This window comes from Zonotrichia leucophrys, unplaced genomic scaffold (assembly GCF_028769735.1).
Source record: "Zonotrichia leucophrys gambelii isolate GWCS_2022_RI unplaced genomic scaffold, RI_Zleu_2.0 Scaffold_712_25933, whole genome shotgun sequence".
Classification (NCBI taxonomy): domain Eukaryota; kingdom Metazoa; phylum Chordata; class Aves; order Passeriformes; family Passerellidae; genus Zonotrichia; species Zonotrichia leucophrys.
In genome coordinates this window covers 1-14,987 of record NW_026992917.1, presented here as the reverse complement: position 1 = coordinate 14,987, position 14,987 = coordinate 1, and the positions used below count along the sequence as shown (strand labels likewise).

General features: G+C 53.3%; 1 long non-coding RNA gene across 1 annotated transcript; it reads right to left on the bottom strand.

Moving 5' to 3' along the window:
• Positions 1 to 2,806: 2,806 nt before the first annotated feature.
• On the bottom strand, positions 2,807 to 3,768 carry LOC135441934 (uncharacterized). The gene is made up of 3 exons (XR_010438584.1): positions 3,580 to 3,768; positions 3,248 to 3,304; positions 2,807 to 2,958 (listed from the first exon to the last, which is right to left on the bottom strand). It is a non-coding gene; the product is annotated as an uncharacterized LOC135441934 (long non-coding RNA).
• Positions 3,769 to 14,987: the final 11,219 nt, after the last annotated feature.

The following is a 14,987-nucleotide window of genomic DNA, read 5'->3' as shown; positions in this document are numbered from 1 at the left end:
TGCTGATGAATATAGCTTTATTCGTTGTCTCTTATAAACGAGCCGTTGTGTTGGAGAATCGGCCGCTATTGTTTTAACCAAAGCTACATGTGTTTAAGATGATTGGATAGAACTACTGTCGGTATGCTTTTGCTCTATATAATTGGCTTAGATGCATTTATGTTATGTGGAAACATTAAGTTTCTTTGGCCTGCTGCCTGGTCAGCGAGCTGTACGCATCTTTCCATTGTCATAACCATGTAATGAAACTGATGCTGAAAACATAAAAAGCTCTAAGATGCTGATCAAAGCAGCCCCATCCTGTTCGCGTCTGTATATAAACTGCCAGCGTACCAAACACGAGGTTTTGACGGTGTTTCCTGGGGAAACCTATGGCACAAGAAGGACTCCTCTCCTCTTGATGAACAGAGAATTGATTGTCTAAAGGGTCGTGATGGACCGAGAGTTGGTGATCTGAGGGATGGATGTATTGGAAATTTGGTGGGGGCAGGAGGAAATGTTTTTGGAAGGTTTTCATTTTCCCTGTGTATTTCTTTTTACTTGTAGTGTCGTTAATAAAGTTTTCTTTTCTTTATTTCTAAGTGGGGGCCTGCTTTGCTTATTCCTGGTCACATTTCACAGCAGAAACCAGGGAGAGTGTATTTTCATGGGGGCACTGGCTTTGTGCCAATGTCAAACCATGACATATATATATAATAAAATAATAAATCAAGCCTTCTGAAATATGGAGTCAAATCCTCATCCCTTCCCGCATGCAAAGACCCCTTTGACCACTCTCACATGTGACCTGGCTGGCTGCAGGCTGGGCACACGTCCTGCCCTCCTGCTCTGTGCCAAAGGCAGCAGGGATGGGCAGCTCTGGGCACCGCTCTGAGCACGGCCTGGGCACCGCGGGCAGCTGGGACAAGGGCACAGGAACCCTCAGCTCACGGGCGGTTTCTGCTTTCTCTCCTTGCAGCCGGGCTCTGCGGGTGCTGAGGCTGCTCTGGGCTCTGCCAGGGCTCTGCTGGAGCTCAGCACCGGGCCAGAATCAGCCAAAGAAGAAATGGTGTGACCTGCAGCACTTGCTTGAGCATTTTGGCAGCACATCTCACAGACTGTACACCTCCAAGGGAAAACATGACACCACCCCAAAAAAAAAAATTGTTCAATAACTTCTGAAATGAAATCAATCTGGCATGACCCCAAATGACATTTCTCAGTTTGCTCAAGCTGTAGCTCAGCCCTTCTCCGAACAGTTCTCTTTCCCACCCTCCTTTTACTTCCCAACTGCTCCCTCTTTTCCCCCAGTGAGTTCCCAGCCCATTGCAGTCTCCATCACACTGTTGGCTTCCTTGGTGCCCCTCACCACAAGGAAGGCTGAGCCCCAGATTTAGGGACTCATCCTGTCACTGGCTGAGGAGCAGCAATGTCTCAGAGGTCCAGTGGGATTTTAGTGTCATTCAGAGCCACTCTCCAGCCCTCAGCTCTCCTCGCTGCTGAGCTCCCACTCCCTTTTCCTCATCCTTGCAGCAGGATGAGCTCTGTGAATCCCCTTGAGCCTCCCCACTCTTCCCAGCCCACGAACCCCCCTCAGTTAGGCTGAAGCTGAAGCTTCTCTGTCTCCGGTGGCACAACAGTCCAGTGCCCTGTGCAGGGAGCCCCAGCCCCAGAGCACAGCACACAACAGTGCAGTCCAGGCTGGAGCAGCTGCCCTGCAGCCCTGGCTTGGCTGTTTGTGGCAAGGCAATGCTCCCGGCTCCCAGCTGTCCCTGCAGGATGGCCCCAGGGCAGAGCCCAGCCGGGCTCCCACTGCAGCCCCTGGAGCTTGGGGCAGACAGTGCTGCCAGAGCTGAGGTTCCTGGGGAGCACCTGGAGCTGTGCCTTGCACTCTGTGGCCATGTGTCACAGTGCAGGCTGGCTTGGGCTGTGTGAATGTACCAGCCCTGGTTTGACTGCCAGGGGCCTCGCGCAGTCACATCTCTTCCAGGGCTGCAGCATTTCACTGGGCAGAATCTGACAAGGCATGGATATCAGAGCAACGAAATTATCCAGCCTGGGTTTTTCAAAGGCCCTTTAGCAGGAAGGGCTTGAGAATAAACGCTCTCTGTTTGCAACATGAACATAGGGGTGAGTACTCTCTCTGTCTCCAACGCACTACCCCCAGCCAACGTTACAGCCACCCACTCCCTCACACATCCCCCTCGTGCCTTCCCACTGCTGTGTCCTGTCAGGGTTTCCCAGCCCGTCCTCCCTTCATGGCCCCGTCCCCTCAGGCTCAGCCCCAGCATGGCCAAGCTGCCCGGCGGCAGAGCCGCAGCCCCACAGCAGCTCCAGAGCAGCCCCATCCAGGGGCACCTGGGAGCCCTCAGCAAGCAGCCGGCAGCACACGGGCAGGAGGACACGGATGGCGCTTCCTGCCTGGCACAGGGCTTGTGGCCATCTTTGGGCACCGCTCTCACAGGGGTCCCCACAGCCCCGGCCCCTGCCCAGCCGCTCTGTCACCAGCACAAGGGCTTCTGCAGAACCACCACAGGCGAAGGGACTTGTGGCCATTTCCCCTGCAACACTGCACACCTGGGCAGGTTGCTGAGCCAGGGTACCCTTTTCCCCCTCTTCCCCTATGCCGTGCAGACCCCGCGCAGCAAAAGAAAGCTCCTGGGAGTCTGTGTATTATAACACACTCTATATTCATATACTAATGAAAAAACGAAAAAAAGAAAAGAACAATCTGAAAGAAATGGAAAATTCCCGCTGGTGGCCTCAGCAGAAAGAGACATCAGCACGCAGCAGAGCTCCAGCAGCGCAGCCAGCCGAGCCCCAACAGACGAGGCCGTGTCCTCCATGCCCAGCGGAGATGTTCTTGCACCCTCTGGAAGACGGAATATCGCTCCCTCTGCAGGGCCTGGAGGACATACAATGTTTGACGTGCCAGGTCCGACACGGCACTGCTGGTGTCCTCTGTCAGGTGTTCAAGGGCTGAAAGAGAAAGGAACAGAGCCACGGTCAAATCCTGGATCTGCAGGTAGCCGAGGAGAGCCCCCGGCCAGGGCCATCCCAGCCAGCTCTAGCCATGGCCAGGAGGGAGGAGGGACCAACGGGAACAGCCCGAAGCTGCTGGCCACGAATCGCCCAGGTGGCCCTGAAATCTCTGTGTACTCTGCCCACGCTGGCCCTGGTCTGCACAGGGAGCAGAGCCCTGCGCAGCCAGGGCAGGGCTTGCAGCTGCCCCGGCAGCCCCCGCTGCCAGCCCGCTGCCCTCACTCACCAGTGCAGATGAGCCGGAGCTCTTCCTTCTTCCCCCTCAGGTGCCGCGCGGCCATGCCTGTGAACACAGAGCCTGTCACGGCGCCGGCGGCACAGCTCCCTGCCAGCGGCGCTGCCGGCGCTGTGGCCACACGGGCTGCTGGCCCGGCAGGGCTCTGCCCGGCCCTTGCCGCACGCTGCCGCCCCAGGCACGGCTGCCAGAGGGCGGCGGCAGCAATGCCCGGGCCAGGCGGGGCTCCACGGCGCCGAGCCCGGCTGGCGCTGCCGGGGCAGCAGGCCGGGCTGGGGCCGAGCTGCGGCGGGCCGGGGAGGGAGCGCGGGCTCGTGGCTCACCCATGAACCTGATGGCCGCCGCTCGCAGGGGCTCCTGTGGGCTCTGCACGTAGGGCAGGGCCCGGCGCAGGTGCTCGGCCGCTCGGCTCCTGTCCTCTGCCAGCTGCAGAGAGAGCGGCAGGAGGGAAGGGTTGGCGCGGGCTCAGCCCCGGCCTCCCCTGCCCGCACAGCCCTGAGGCGCGGCCGGCAGCCGCCGGCGCCGGGCTCCCGAGGGGAGTTGGCAGAGGGCCGGCTGCTGCCCGGGGAGCCGCCGTGCCGCCCCGCCCCGCCCCGCAGCCCCGCCGGGCCGGGGCTTCCCCGGCAGCCGGGAGCAGAGCCCGCGCGGCCTCTGGCTGCAGCAGCGGGCAGGGCCACAGCTGCCCGCCCCGCACACTGAGCGCCGCGCTCAGGGAGCTTCTCCGGGCTGAGGCTGGGGCTTGCAGGCTGTCCTTACCAGGCACTTGCTGAACTTCCACAGATTCTGATTCTTCACCAGTCTTTCAAGGTCTGTCCTCTTCAGGAACTCAGCCACACAAAGCAGAGTTTCCTGAGAAGCCTGGAGAGCAGCAGACACAGAGATGGCCCCACAGCCCAGGGCGCAGCACCCGCGTCCCTGTGCCAAAGCCTGGAGGAGGCTGCAGCCCAGCAGGTGCCAGGGCAGGAGGCAGCCGAGCCCCCTGCCAGGGGGACAGCAGCAGCCCCACGAGTCCTCACCTGTGCCACAACCCGCTTCTCATCATGGCAGTGGAGGACGAGGGGCAGCAGGCTCTGGCGCAGGGGTGTCTTCAGGGCCTTGTTTTCCTTTTCCTGTGGAAGGGTCACCAATGTTCGGAAGAGCAGTATGGAGATGAGCTGAACCTGCCAATTGTTCTGTATGGAAGGAAGAAAAAAAAGACCTCAGCATGGGCTGCACGGGGCTCAGCCTGGCACAGGCCTGCAAATTCACAGGGCACAAAGTGTGCGGACAGCACCCAGTGGCCGTGGCTGGGAGCAGTGAGCCTTACGTGGTCAAAGAGTGGCAGGAGCGCCTCAAGCAGCTGCAGTGTGATGGGGCCGGGCATCAGCATGTCATTGTCCAGGATGATAAAGCTGAGTAGCATGACTGTCATGAAAACTATCTCTCCATCTGCATCCCACAGGAAGTCCACAAGACTTTCAGTCAGGCTCCACATTTTTTTGGTCTGTGCAGAACACAAGTTTGTGAAACGCCGTCCTGCTGCCGCAGGGCCCAGAGGCCAAAGGCCTGTCCCAAAGCACTGGGGCAGCTGAAGTGGGAGGCAGGAGAGCTGGGAGCAGCTGCCCCAGCACTCAAAGCCCTGCCAAGCGCAAGCGACCGCATTGCCCAGCTCAGCCTCAGCCGCTGCCCCCTTCTCACCATTGAGGGCTCCTCAGTGAGCTCAAGAAGGGCCCTGAGCGCCAGGCGACGCTCCTCCCTGCACTCGCTCTGCAGCTTCCTTGACAAAATTTGCAGGACTCTGTCAGCACCACGTTCACTCAAGTGCAGGCACTCGAGGACCTGAAAGGCACAGGGCAGTGACAGGGAGCCGGCTGGCAGGAGCCCGTAGACGCACGGGGCCGGGCCCAGGCAGCAGCACAGGGCGCGGGCACCGTGCCAGGCAGCTGCGGCGACGAGAGGGCAGAGAGCTGGGAGGCGGCTCAGCCGGGCAGCGCTGGCCGTCAGGCTCACCTCCGCAAGGAACGCCAGGGCGGGCAGCTCCCAGCGTGGCTCCTGTGTGCTGAGCAGCCGGAGCAGGTAGCGAGCGATCCGGGAACACAAGGGCATGGAGACACAGCACATCTCCCTGGCAGGAGAGAAAGGAACCAAGACTGTGGGCCAGGGGGACAAACCTCTGCCAGGACTGACACACAGAGGTCTGGTCTTTCCCCAGCATCCTGCAAGCGGCCCTGGGCTATTTGGGAGGCAGCTCCTGGTGGGCACCCTCCTCTCCCAGCCTTTTCCAGTCTGCTTGGCCATCCCTCGGTGACAAGGCCTTCTGGGCCACGACCTCGGGGACTGTGTGGAGCTCCCTAGGCACAGAGCACAACTGTCAGAGGTAGTGGGGAGAAGGGGGTCTCACCTGGCCAGCAGACCCACGGCACAGTGGTGGGTGTCAGCACACAGCAGCGTGTCCCAGCCACACCTGCGTTCCATTGCCACCACCACATCCTCGTGCTGCATTCGGCAGAGCAGGGACTTCAGGGTCTGCACTGCAAACCTGCGTGCACAGCAAAGCCCAGGTCACGCTGTGAACACTGGCTCCTGCCCGGGGACGTAGCAGGGAAAGGAGGAGTGGGATGGAGCACCTGTTGGGGCTGGTGGCAAGGCCGTATTCCTCCTGGCATCCCTTCCAGAATGCATTGACCTCCTCTGGTGTATCCTGAGTGCTGAAGAGCACTTGGGAGAGCAGATGCAGAAAGAGGCGGGGCAAATACACCGTCACCATATGTGGGACGCAGGGCATCTGGAGGATCTTCCAGATCACCACAGTTGCCTGCAAAGGACAAAGCCCCCGAGACAGGGCTCAGTGCCGAGGTGTGCGTGTGGCAGGGCCCAAGCAGGGGAGGGAGAGGCTCAGACAGACGCAGGGGGAGCACGGGGCCTGGTGGGGCTGAAGCTGCCCCTGGGCCGGGTTTCAACCCAGCGCCTGAGGCAGGGAGATGCAGTGGGGGAAGGAGGATGGAGAGCTGCTGGAGAGGCAGCCTTGGGGACAGCAAAGGCCAGTTACAGAAACTCACAGCCAGGACAAAGACGCCCGTTTTGTCCCCATCCGAGGTGCACATGCTGTGCTCTGGCCAGCTCCCCAGCACATCCAGGAGTATCAGCAGCGCTGGCTCTGCAGTGCTGGGCGAGCACATGATGCTCTTCCACATGGTCAAAGCAGCTCTGTCGGGTTAGAGCTCTGTCTCAGGAGTGTCTCAGACACAGCACCGTGGCCTGGGCAGCAGTGGGGACCTGAGCTGGCTGCCAGCTCTGCCTGTGCCCATTGCCACTCGCCAGCAGCACACAGGCAGCCCAGGTCGCTGGGGACAGGCCCCTGAGGGGCAGCGAGGGAGCACCGCAGCAGGCTCGGGGGCTGACATGCCAGGGCTGGCCAAGGGAGCAGCCAGAGGGCCCTGGAACTCTCTGTTGGTCACACACCTGGGCCAGGCTCTACAGGCTGATGGGCTGGCGAGCCCTGAGCCCGCTGGGCAGGTGGGCCCCATACCTGTCACAGGACGGGGCCACACGCAGGAGCGTCATGACTACGTCAGCGGGCTGTGCTTCGCTGAGATCCAGCAGGGTCCTGTTCAGCCTGTGCTCAGCAAACTGATTGGCCAGGAGCCACTGGTGGATGTACCTGACCAGGGCAGGAACCTGGAGAAGGCACAAGGAGACTTTGAAAGCTACCGGAGGGAGGAATGTCCCCAGCTTCCCCACAGAAGTGCTTCCCTTCCCACCACACTGCCATGGCCTCAAAGAGTTACAGTGACCAGCAGGCGTGGCTTGGGAGACCAAGCAATTCCTGGGAGGATCAAAGCCTGGCCACAGGCTGCTTACTTGCTTAGGATTGGAAAAGCCCTCCTCTACGAGCATATCCAGCAGGGCAGCACTGGTCTTGGTTTTGAAGATGTGCGAATATGCTCTGAGCCCAGTGCCCATGGTGCTGGTCTCTTCCGCCCGAATTTTCTTGATGAATTTGCAAACCAGCTGTAGGAGAAGGGCAAGAAGCCAGGGATGTTGCAGGGAATGCTCCAAGCGCGGTGCCAGCAGGCCCAACCCAGGTGGGGATGGCTGCAGGTACCTGGGCTGTGCTGCGGAAGAGGCCACGGGCGGGGTCCTGCTCCTGCGTGCGCTGCAGGGCTGCACCTGGCAAAGAGCGAGCGCAGCCAGAGCTGAGGGGCTGCGGGAGAGGCCGGAGAACACAGCCCAGCCCTGCGCTGCCCAGGCAGGGACAGCCCCGGGATGCACCAGGGGATGGAGCACGGTCCCCGTGGGGTGTCTGCCCGGCCCCTCTTCCGTCCCGTCTGTGGGAATGGGATGGGATTGGGTGGGATGGGATAAAATGGGATAGGATGGGATGGAATGGCGCCAAGTTGGCTGCGGGCACCGGCCCTGTGGCCCAGCTCTGCCACTCACCCTCCTGCGGCAGCTCAACCGCACCACCGCTTTGGTTTCATGTGCTGGGGCAGCTCCAGGGCCTTCTTCCTCCTCTTTCCTCCAGGCCACCTTGGGCGCTTTCAGAGGTCTCTGCTCCATGACAATGACTGGATTTGTGAGGACACCTGCAGAGGGGAAGCCTTGCAAGGCCACAGGTCACCAAGTCCTGTGGTCTGACCTCGAGCTCAGCTGCGGGAAGAACGCCTTGGAAAGGCTCCGGGTCAGACAGGAACGAGTGCGCTGTGCGGGGGCTCCTCACGGCACCGCTCTGTCCCGTTGTGCCCAGTTGTGCGTTCCCAGCAGCCGGGCAAGCTTCTATTTCCCACGTGTCACAAAGGGCCTTTGGTCACCGGGTTCCGTTCCATGGCACAGAGACCCTGCTGCAGCATGCCACCCAGGGCCCTTGCACACACTGCCTTCTGCCCTGGGGCCGCCTCCAGCCCAGCCAAGGTGGCCCAGCTTGGAAGGAATGCCTGGCCCCAGGTGTCTAAGGCAGCCCGACAGGATCTTTAGGAAGGGCTCAGAGCATCAGCAAACGCTGCCCAGCTCTGCGGGCTCAGTCCTGTCCCCATATCTTTCCCTGAGAGCATTTGAATTTCTAAATGAGAAGCATTTGAAGGGAGGGCATTTACATTTTCCATTTCAGAGCAGCCTTCTGCCTTCATTAGCAGACACGTCTCTCTTCAAACCAAGACAATTGTTTATCATCTTGCAGATGTGCAGTTGCTGGGGAGCCCCGTTTTACACCAAGGACCTGGAGAACCATTCCCAGCAATTGGGAAAATCCTAGGTGCTCCGTCCACCCACAGATGAGGTCTCCAAACGTGCCCCGAAATTGGGTCCAGCTCTTAGAGGCCTAAAAGAGCAAGTCCAAGGGACTTGATGATATTTTTAGCCCAGAAAGCCCTGCAGCTGATGGCACACTTCACAATCAGCAGGGGACACAGCCAGGCCAAAGCCCAGACCTCTGCTGGGAGCCTTTCCCCTCAAATACCCTTCAAACAAACCTCCATGCAAGTCACTTGGGAAAGTTTCTTCAAATGATACATTTCTGGCACAAGACTACACAGGCTTATGTGAAAGATTCTAAAGCAGCTGCTGTGGAGTCAAAGAGCCAGCACTAAGAGTCCTTGTCATCTCTTGGTAGCTAAATCCCACTTTGGGGGATTTGAGGGAGTTTGGAATGAGCTAGAGAGCAGACCTCCGAGTTTTTTAGATGATGCCATTGCTTTTTCTTCTCTTCTACATAGACAGGAAGGGTGAGTTTGGCTCACATCTGGACTGCATGGCTCACGAGGCCCGCAAGATTTGTAGTTTGTGGAGAGTTTTATTAATAGTTGGTTAGCTGAGAAAGGCCATACTGACATATTGCCGCTGGTTGAGCTAAGAGGGGGAAGTCAGCAGTCAGCAAGCTGAAAGGAGATGTCAGCAATTAGCAATCAGTGACCTCGCTGCAACATGAGGATAGGGAGTAGAGATTATTCCTGAATATCTCCTGAGAATATGTAGAAAGTATCAAAAGTAGAACCATAGGAATGCAAAAGTAGGTGTAGCTGCTGATATGTAACTAACCAATCCTGAGCTCAACTTTTGCAATATGCATGAAGTTCATTATGAACTGTATTTAACCCGCCGTACTGAGCAATAAAATTGGGCCTGTGATGATCAATGGATGTCCTGGTCTCCTTCCGTCGACAAATGGCAACAAATGGTGGAGAATGCGGGCAACGCTGAATTTATGCGGCCAACACGGAGCGGGCAACGCGGAACCTATGCGGCCAACGCTGAATCTCTGTCCTTTTTTTCTCAGATTAAAAGGAAAAAGGAACTTGCCACGGTTGCCACGGTCGAGGAAGTTGGGTGAGAGTCCTTGCAGCCGGGACGGTGCCGGATTTTAAAAGCACCCTGAGGATCACAACGGTGACTCAAGTCTCTACGTGCCGCAGGAGCCTGGAAGGGCTGCAACAAGCGCGCACTGATTAATAGGTATGGATAGGCAAGCGGCATACGATCTCTTCTCCTCATATTTAGAAAAACGAGGAGTAAAAGAGATAGATTTAAAAAAGGAATTACCGGGGTTATTAGCTTACGGCCATACTAAAGGTATATTGTTTTGCGGAGAAAAGAAGAAACCTCACAACTTGTAAAAGTTGTAAAGCCCGGTATGCTTTATTACGACGCGCGCCGGACGCAAGACTCCCCAAAAGGGCATGCGTGCCCCTGGAGACTCCGAGTCCCCTTTTTATCCCCCCTTCCAAATGCATATGCATACAGTTTCAAATTAAGTTCATACATATTCATTCCACATGACATTTCGCACTAATTCCTCTTTATCGAAGGAATTCCTAAGTCGGGGGCAGATTGACCTCGTGGTTTTTCTGTTTTTCTTTCTCTGTCTCCTTGCTGTCTCTGGAACGCGGCCTCTCCTTCAGCTTTAGCTCCACAGACCCTTCACCTCTCCTAGACACTTTACCTAGTTCAGGATGGATATTCTGTCTCATTCCCCCCTTTCCTAGGAAATAAGTAAATTCTTTTACTTAAGGAAAATTTCCACGACAATAAGTGTCTTTTAGCGCTTTACCATGTACATTTGACAAAGAGGTTAGTACAGCTATTCGTTGTAGCATTCTCCAGTTCCAAATTAACAATGTAATAGATAATCCTAAGCTTATCCCAACTAAATTTAGTAAAACTAGAATAGGGTGGCACAACTTATCAAAGGTTCCATTTGCAGTTGGTGATCACCCAAAGATCACATCTCACCAGTGATTATCCGTATTTTATTCTTTGTAGAACTCTGGTTATTTCTTTTGTACCATGTTGGACAGTAATTAAGGTTTTCTTTCCACTTTCTCGATTTCTTTCAAGACTTCTAATAGGTCTTGGTGCTTAATTAATTGTTTTACCAATGTAAGGTTCACCCTGATAGGGGTAGGTGGTAGTCTGTGATACATTGTGTAATTGGCTGTAATCAGCTGTGGGATGTTACTGGTACCAAATACAAAAATAACACCCAATAATCTTAACAAAATTACAAATACAAATACAGAGATTAGAATGGTTTCTACTAACAGAATAACATCATTGCTATTAATTTGTACAGCAGCACAAGCAGTTCTCAAACATACACCCTTTTCCAGTATATACGACACAGTTTTCTGGTCAGTGACTGGATGAATTTCAAAGTGACAAATACTCTGCTCAGTGTCCAAACACATCCTGGGCATTAGCAGTATTGCTTTCACAAATGAATCCCATTTGTTCTCTAGTAATGCAGGATTCTAAGTTTACTACCTGCCACTTTTCATTCATCTTTTTGTGCCCACACTCTATGTTCTGAAGGATAGAGTGTTGTTTCTTCATGGTTTAATCTTAGGGCAATGATGGGATGGATAACATAAACAGTGGCATTACATATGGTAAGCACAAAGGCAGTGGCCACATTAGAAATAGGATCATAGGTGAAATTCACCATAGTCCACCAGGATTAAAACTTCCTTTCAAAATCAATTGCATTATCCCATTCAATTTTCTGAATTTCAGCTGGAAAATTACCTTCACCCCTTTCCTATATGATCAGAGCTGCTGTTGCTTGTATCCATAACTGTGCTTGTATACAACTGAAAGCTAAAGACACATTATCTTGAACTATACTAAGTGCTTCTACTATCAATTTGTGGTCTTGGTCCCCGGCCTGTTCATTCTTCTTTACTTTGGCAGTACTTTTGAAATCTGTCACTGGCTAGTTCCTAATGCCAGTAGAGATTACTATAAAGGCTGCTTCAATTTTGTTAGGCTACCTGCTGCAGCAGCCAGTTTATTCATCAGTATTTTTGAATCAATTCCATTTAAAACCCCTAATCTTGTCCCTAATATGCCAGTTAGATGTTTGTTATGGGGAACAGGAACTGCTTTCTGTCCATGATCATCCCTCCCTGCCAGAGGGATGTGCTGGGCTCCTACTACAAATTCAGACACACTTCACAAGTGTATCTGACAGAGGTTTAGGTCATACTTGAGACAGATGTTTGTTCTGAAATGTAGAGACTTCAGGGAATCTAACTTCTCTCTCTCCCTCCAAAGCACCTGATTCCAGATGTGTGGCAAGCAGGAATGTCTCTCCTGGTCACCCACCTTGCCCTTAGCAAAGATCAAGCTGTGGACTGTGTTCAGGGCAGAGAATAATGGAGGGGAAATCTTGAGAGAAGAGCCTAAATTCATTGCCTACAGGCTGTATCAGGGTGAAATTACACAACTCTTGATTCACTTAGGTTATCACAGACTTCTGGTGTTCATATACACCAGGGGAGGTTCAGACACTAATTACATCTGGTCTCTCATAAGCCATCCTTTTTGATGACTAAGCACTTTACTTTGATTTCTTCGCTTCAGATTCCTTGAAGTGTTCAAGCTCCTGTTCTTGCTATTCTTACTCCTCACATACTTGATTCTCGTGGATTACTACAGTAGGTATGTTTAATATAACCTTCTTTATCTATAAGGTTTTCCTATGGATCCAGTATACTGATTAATGCCAGGGACCAAGGCCATTCAGCATTGCTTTGGGTAGAGGTACTCTCTAGTTCTAAAACTTCAGTTATAATTCCATACCAAAACAAATCTGTACACAAAGTGTGAGCTACTCCCAACCGCAATATACTCATTTTTGCCCGAATAAGTTTTAGTCTCAGTTCATTGTCTCCTGGTGTCACTCCTGAAGGGGCTTCTGGGCCTTCTTCACCCGAGAGTGATGGATCCAGCATTCTGCTCCTTGATTTTGATTGCAGTGAGGGTGGTGAGAGGTACTTGCAGTTGGTCTCTCCCACTGTGGTTCCGAAGTCTTCTCTGTAAGAGACTTAACATATACATCAACCCCAGGCTATCCAACTCCCTGCTCCGAGTTCCACCCCAAGTTTCTCATTACTCTGAGCTGTTTGCTTAATGCCACCATGTAAGTGGACATTCTGGACATTCCCCTTGTATTCTATGGTCTTCTATAAGGCATTCCAAAAGGATTCCAGCATTCCTTTAGCTAAAAAGGTTTAGTTTGAATTTGCAATAGTGCTAGGGAAAGAGCTTTTGCCCCAGTCTTATGATTTGCTGCTTAATCAAATATTCATTCTCTCTCCCTGGCCGCTTGATTGGGGGCGATATGGGGTGTGAAGTCTTTAATCTATGCCCAGATGGCTACTAATCTTTGCATATTTGGAAATGAAAGGTGATTCTTTATCTGAGGATATTGTGGCTGGAACTCTGAAGCGTGGTAATATTTTGTAAAAATGATCTGGTCACCCCTTGGCTTTGACAGTTTGGGGGGGGAATGTTTTCTGGCCACCCTGAAATGTATCTATTAATACCAGTAAATACTGATCCCCCCCTTTCCTTGGGGTTCTGAAAAAGTTGTTTTGCCACTGCTATACAGGCCCATGGCCTCTCCCAGTCTGACCGAGTTTTGGCCCGGGGGTATTTTGGGGTTAGTCTGGAGGCAAGGATCCCCATTATCAAGCTCACCTGAGTGATAGTGGATATAGATTCCTGACAATGATACAACAGTCCTTTCAATCAGATGTGTGTTCTAGAAAGCCTGTGGGGATTACTACTTCAAGTCAACACTTCATTCCAAATGCACTCTGTATCACTCGCACCCTTTGGGGTCTTTTTGAGAAAGGAGCCACACTCTATAAAAGGCTTTAAGTAATTGGCCCTAGTGTGTTTTCTAGTGCCCTTCCTTCACTAGTAACCACGAAAATGGGGGGGGATTACTAGCTCTCTTTCAATGGTAGCCCACCCTTGCAGTTGTACGTCTCTTTTGATTAGTATTATTGTATTATGGCTTACCTTCGAGGAAAATCTGTACCTCACCCTTTGCTGCTTTCTTGCCTCTCCATCCGCCAGCTCATTTTTTTCCCTCCAATTTTAAGCTCCTCTCTGGTGTGCCTTAATATGCTTTTTCAGGTAGCCGAACTGCTTCCAGCAGCTGGATTGTCTCTTCTTTCCTGTGAGGTCAGCAGTCCCTCTCCTTCCAGATGGCTCCATGTGCATGCACAACTCTGAATGCCTTTTGCTGTTCTAAGGCATGGGTCCATGCATTTATCTCAGCATCCTCTGCAGAGGTACCTGTTGGTAAGGGTCCACACTCTATTACCTCTCTGAGGTAGTTACTGTGAATTTGCAATGTCGCTTTCTTGTCAGTGAACCGGGTCTCTGCATCGTCCGGAGGAGTGTCCTTTAAGCTGGGCGGCTGGAGTAGGGTAGCTTCAGTGGTCTTGGGCAATCATGGTGTACTGCTTCTCCTTGATTCCACTGAGAAAAGAAGCTGGGTTGACATATTAGTCACCACTTTTCTCTCCATCATCTTGCTCTCCATGATGGCCTGGTATTTCAGAAAACCTCTCTGTGAAAAGCCAGTGGCCACCCTTTACTTCCAGTACTACAGACACTGTGTGGGACACTAGCACAGTCATTTTTGTCCCAGGATAAACTTGTGTGCCTCTTGAATGTTCAGCACAACTGCTGCTACAGCTCTGAGGCAACCTGGCCATCCTTTGGCTGTTTTCATCTAGTTGCTTAGAGAGGTAAGCAACTGCCCTCCGGATGGACCCCAAATCTTGAGCCAATATTCCCAGAGCAATTCCTTGCATGGAAAAATAGAAAGAAAAGCTTTACTTACATCGGAAGTTTCAAAAACTGGAGCCGACATGAGGGGGCTCTCTAACTGGTGAAAGGCCCGTGTGGCGTCTCTTGTCCACTGGAGATCTCAGTTCCCATTGGCAATAAGAGCATAGAGGGGTCTGGAGACAGTCCACAATTATGAACCCACAGCTGGCACTACCCCTGCCATGCCTAGAAGGTTTGGAGTTCTTTTCGTTGTCTGGGGTTCGGGTTGGCATAGGGTTCCCTGCCCTTTAAAATCTGCTGCTCAGCACTCACTTTTACTCCGGTAGATTTCCTTCTGTTTCACTACCCGTGCCTTTTTCTTTGAGACTCTGCAAAACCTTTGGGGTCCTAGGAAATTCAAAAGGCTTACCGTCCCCGGCTTCTCTTGCTTCCTCGTCCGAGTGGCTACTAGAAGACCATCTATGTATGCAACAGCCTCCTTTCCTCTTGTGGAGCTTCCTGGGACTCTGGTCCTTGCAAGCTGTTCTCCAATCGGAGTGGAGAATTTTGAAGCCTTCAGGCACATGGACTGTGTGAGCTTGTGTTTGAATGCAAAAATGTTCTGGCTGGCTTCATGGATAGGGAGGCAAAAGAAGGCATCTCTTAGGCCTAAAACAGTGAACCAGGTTAGCTC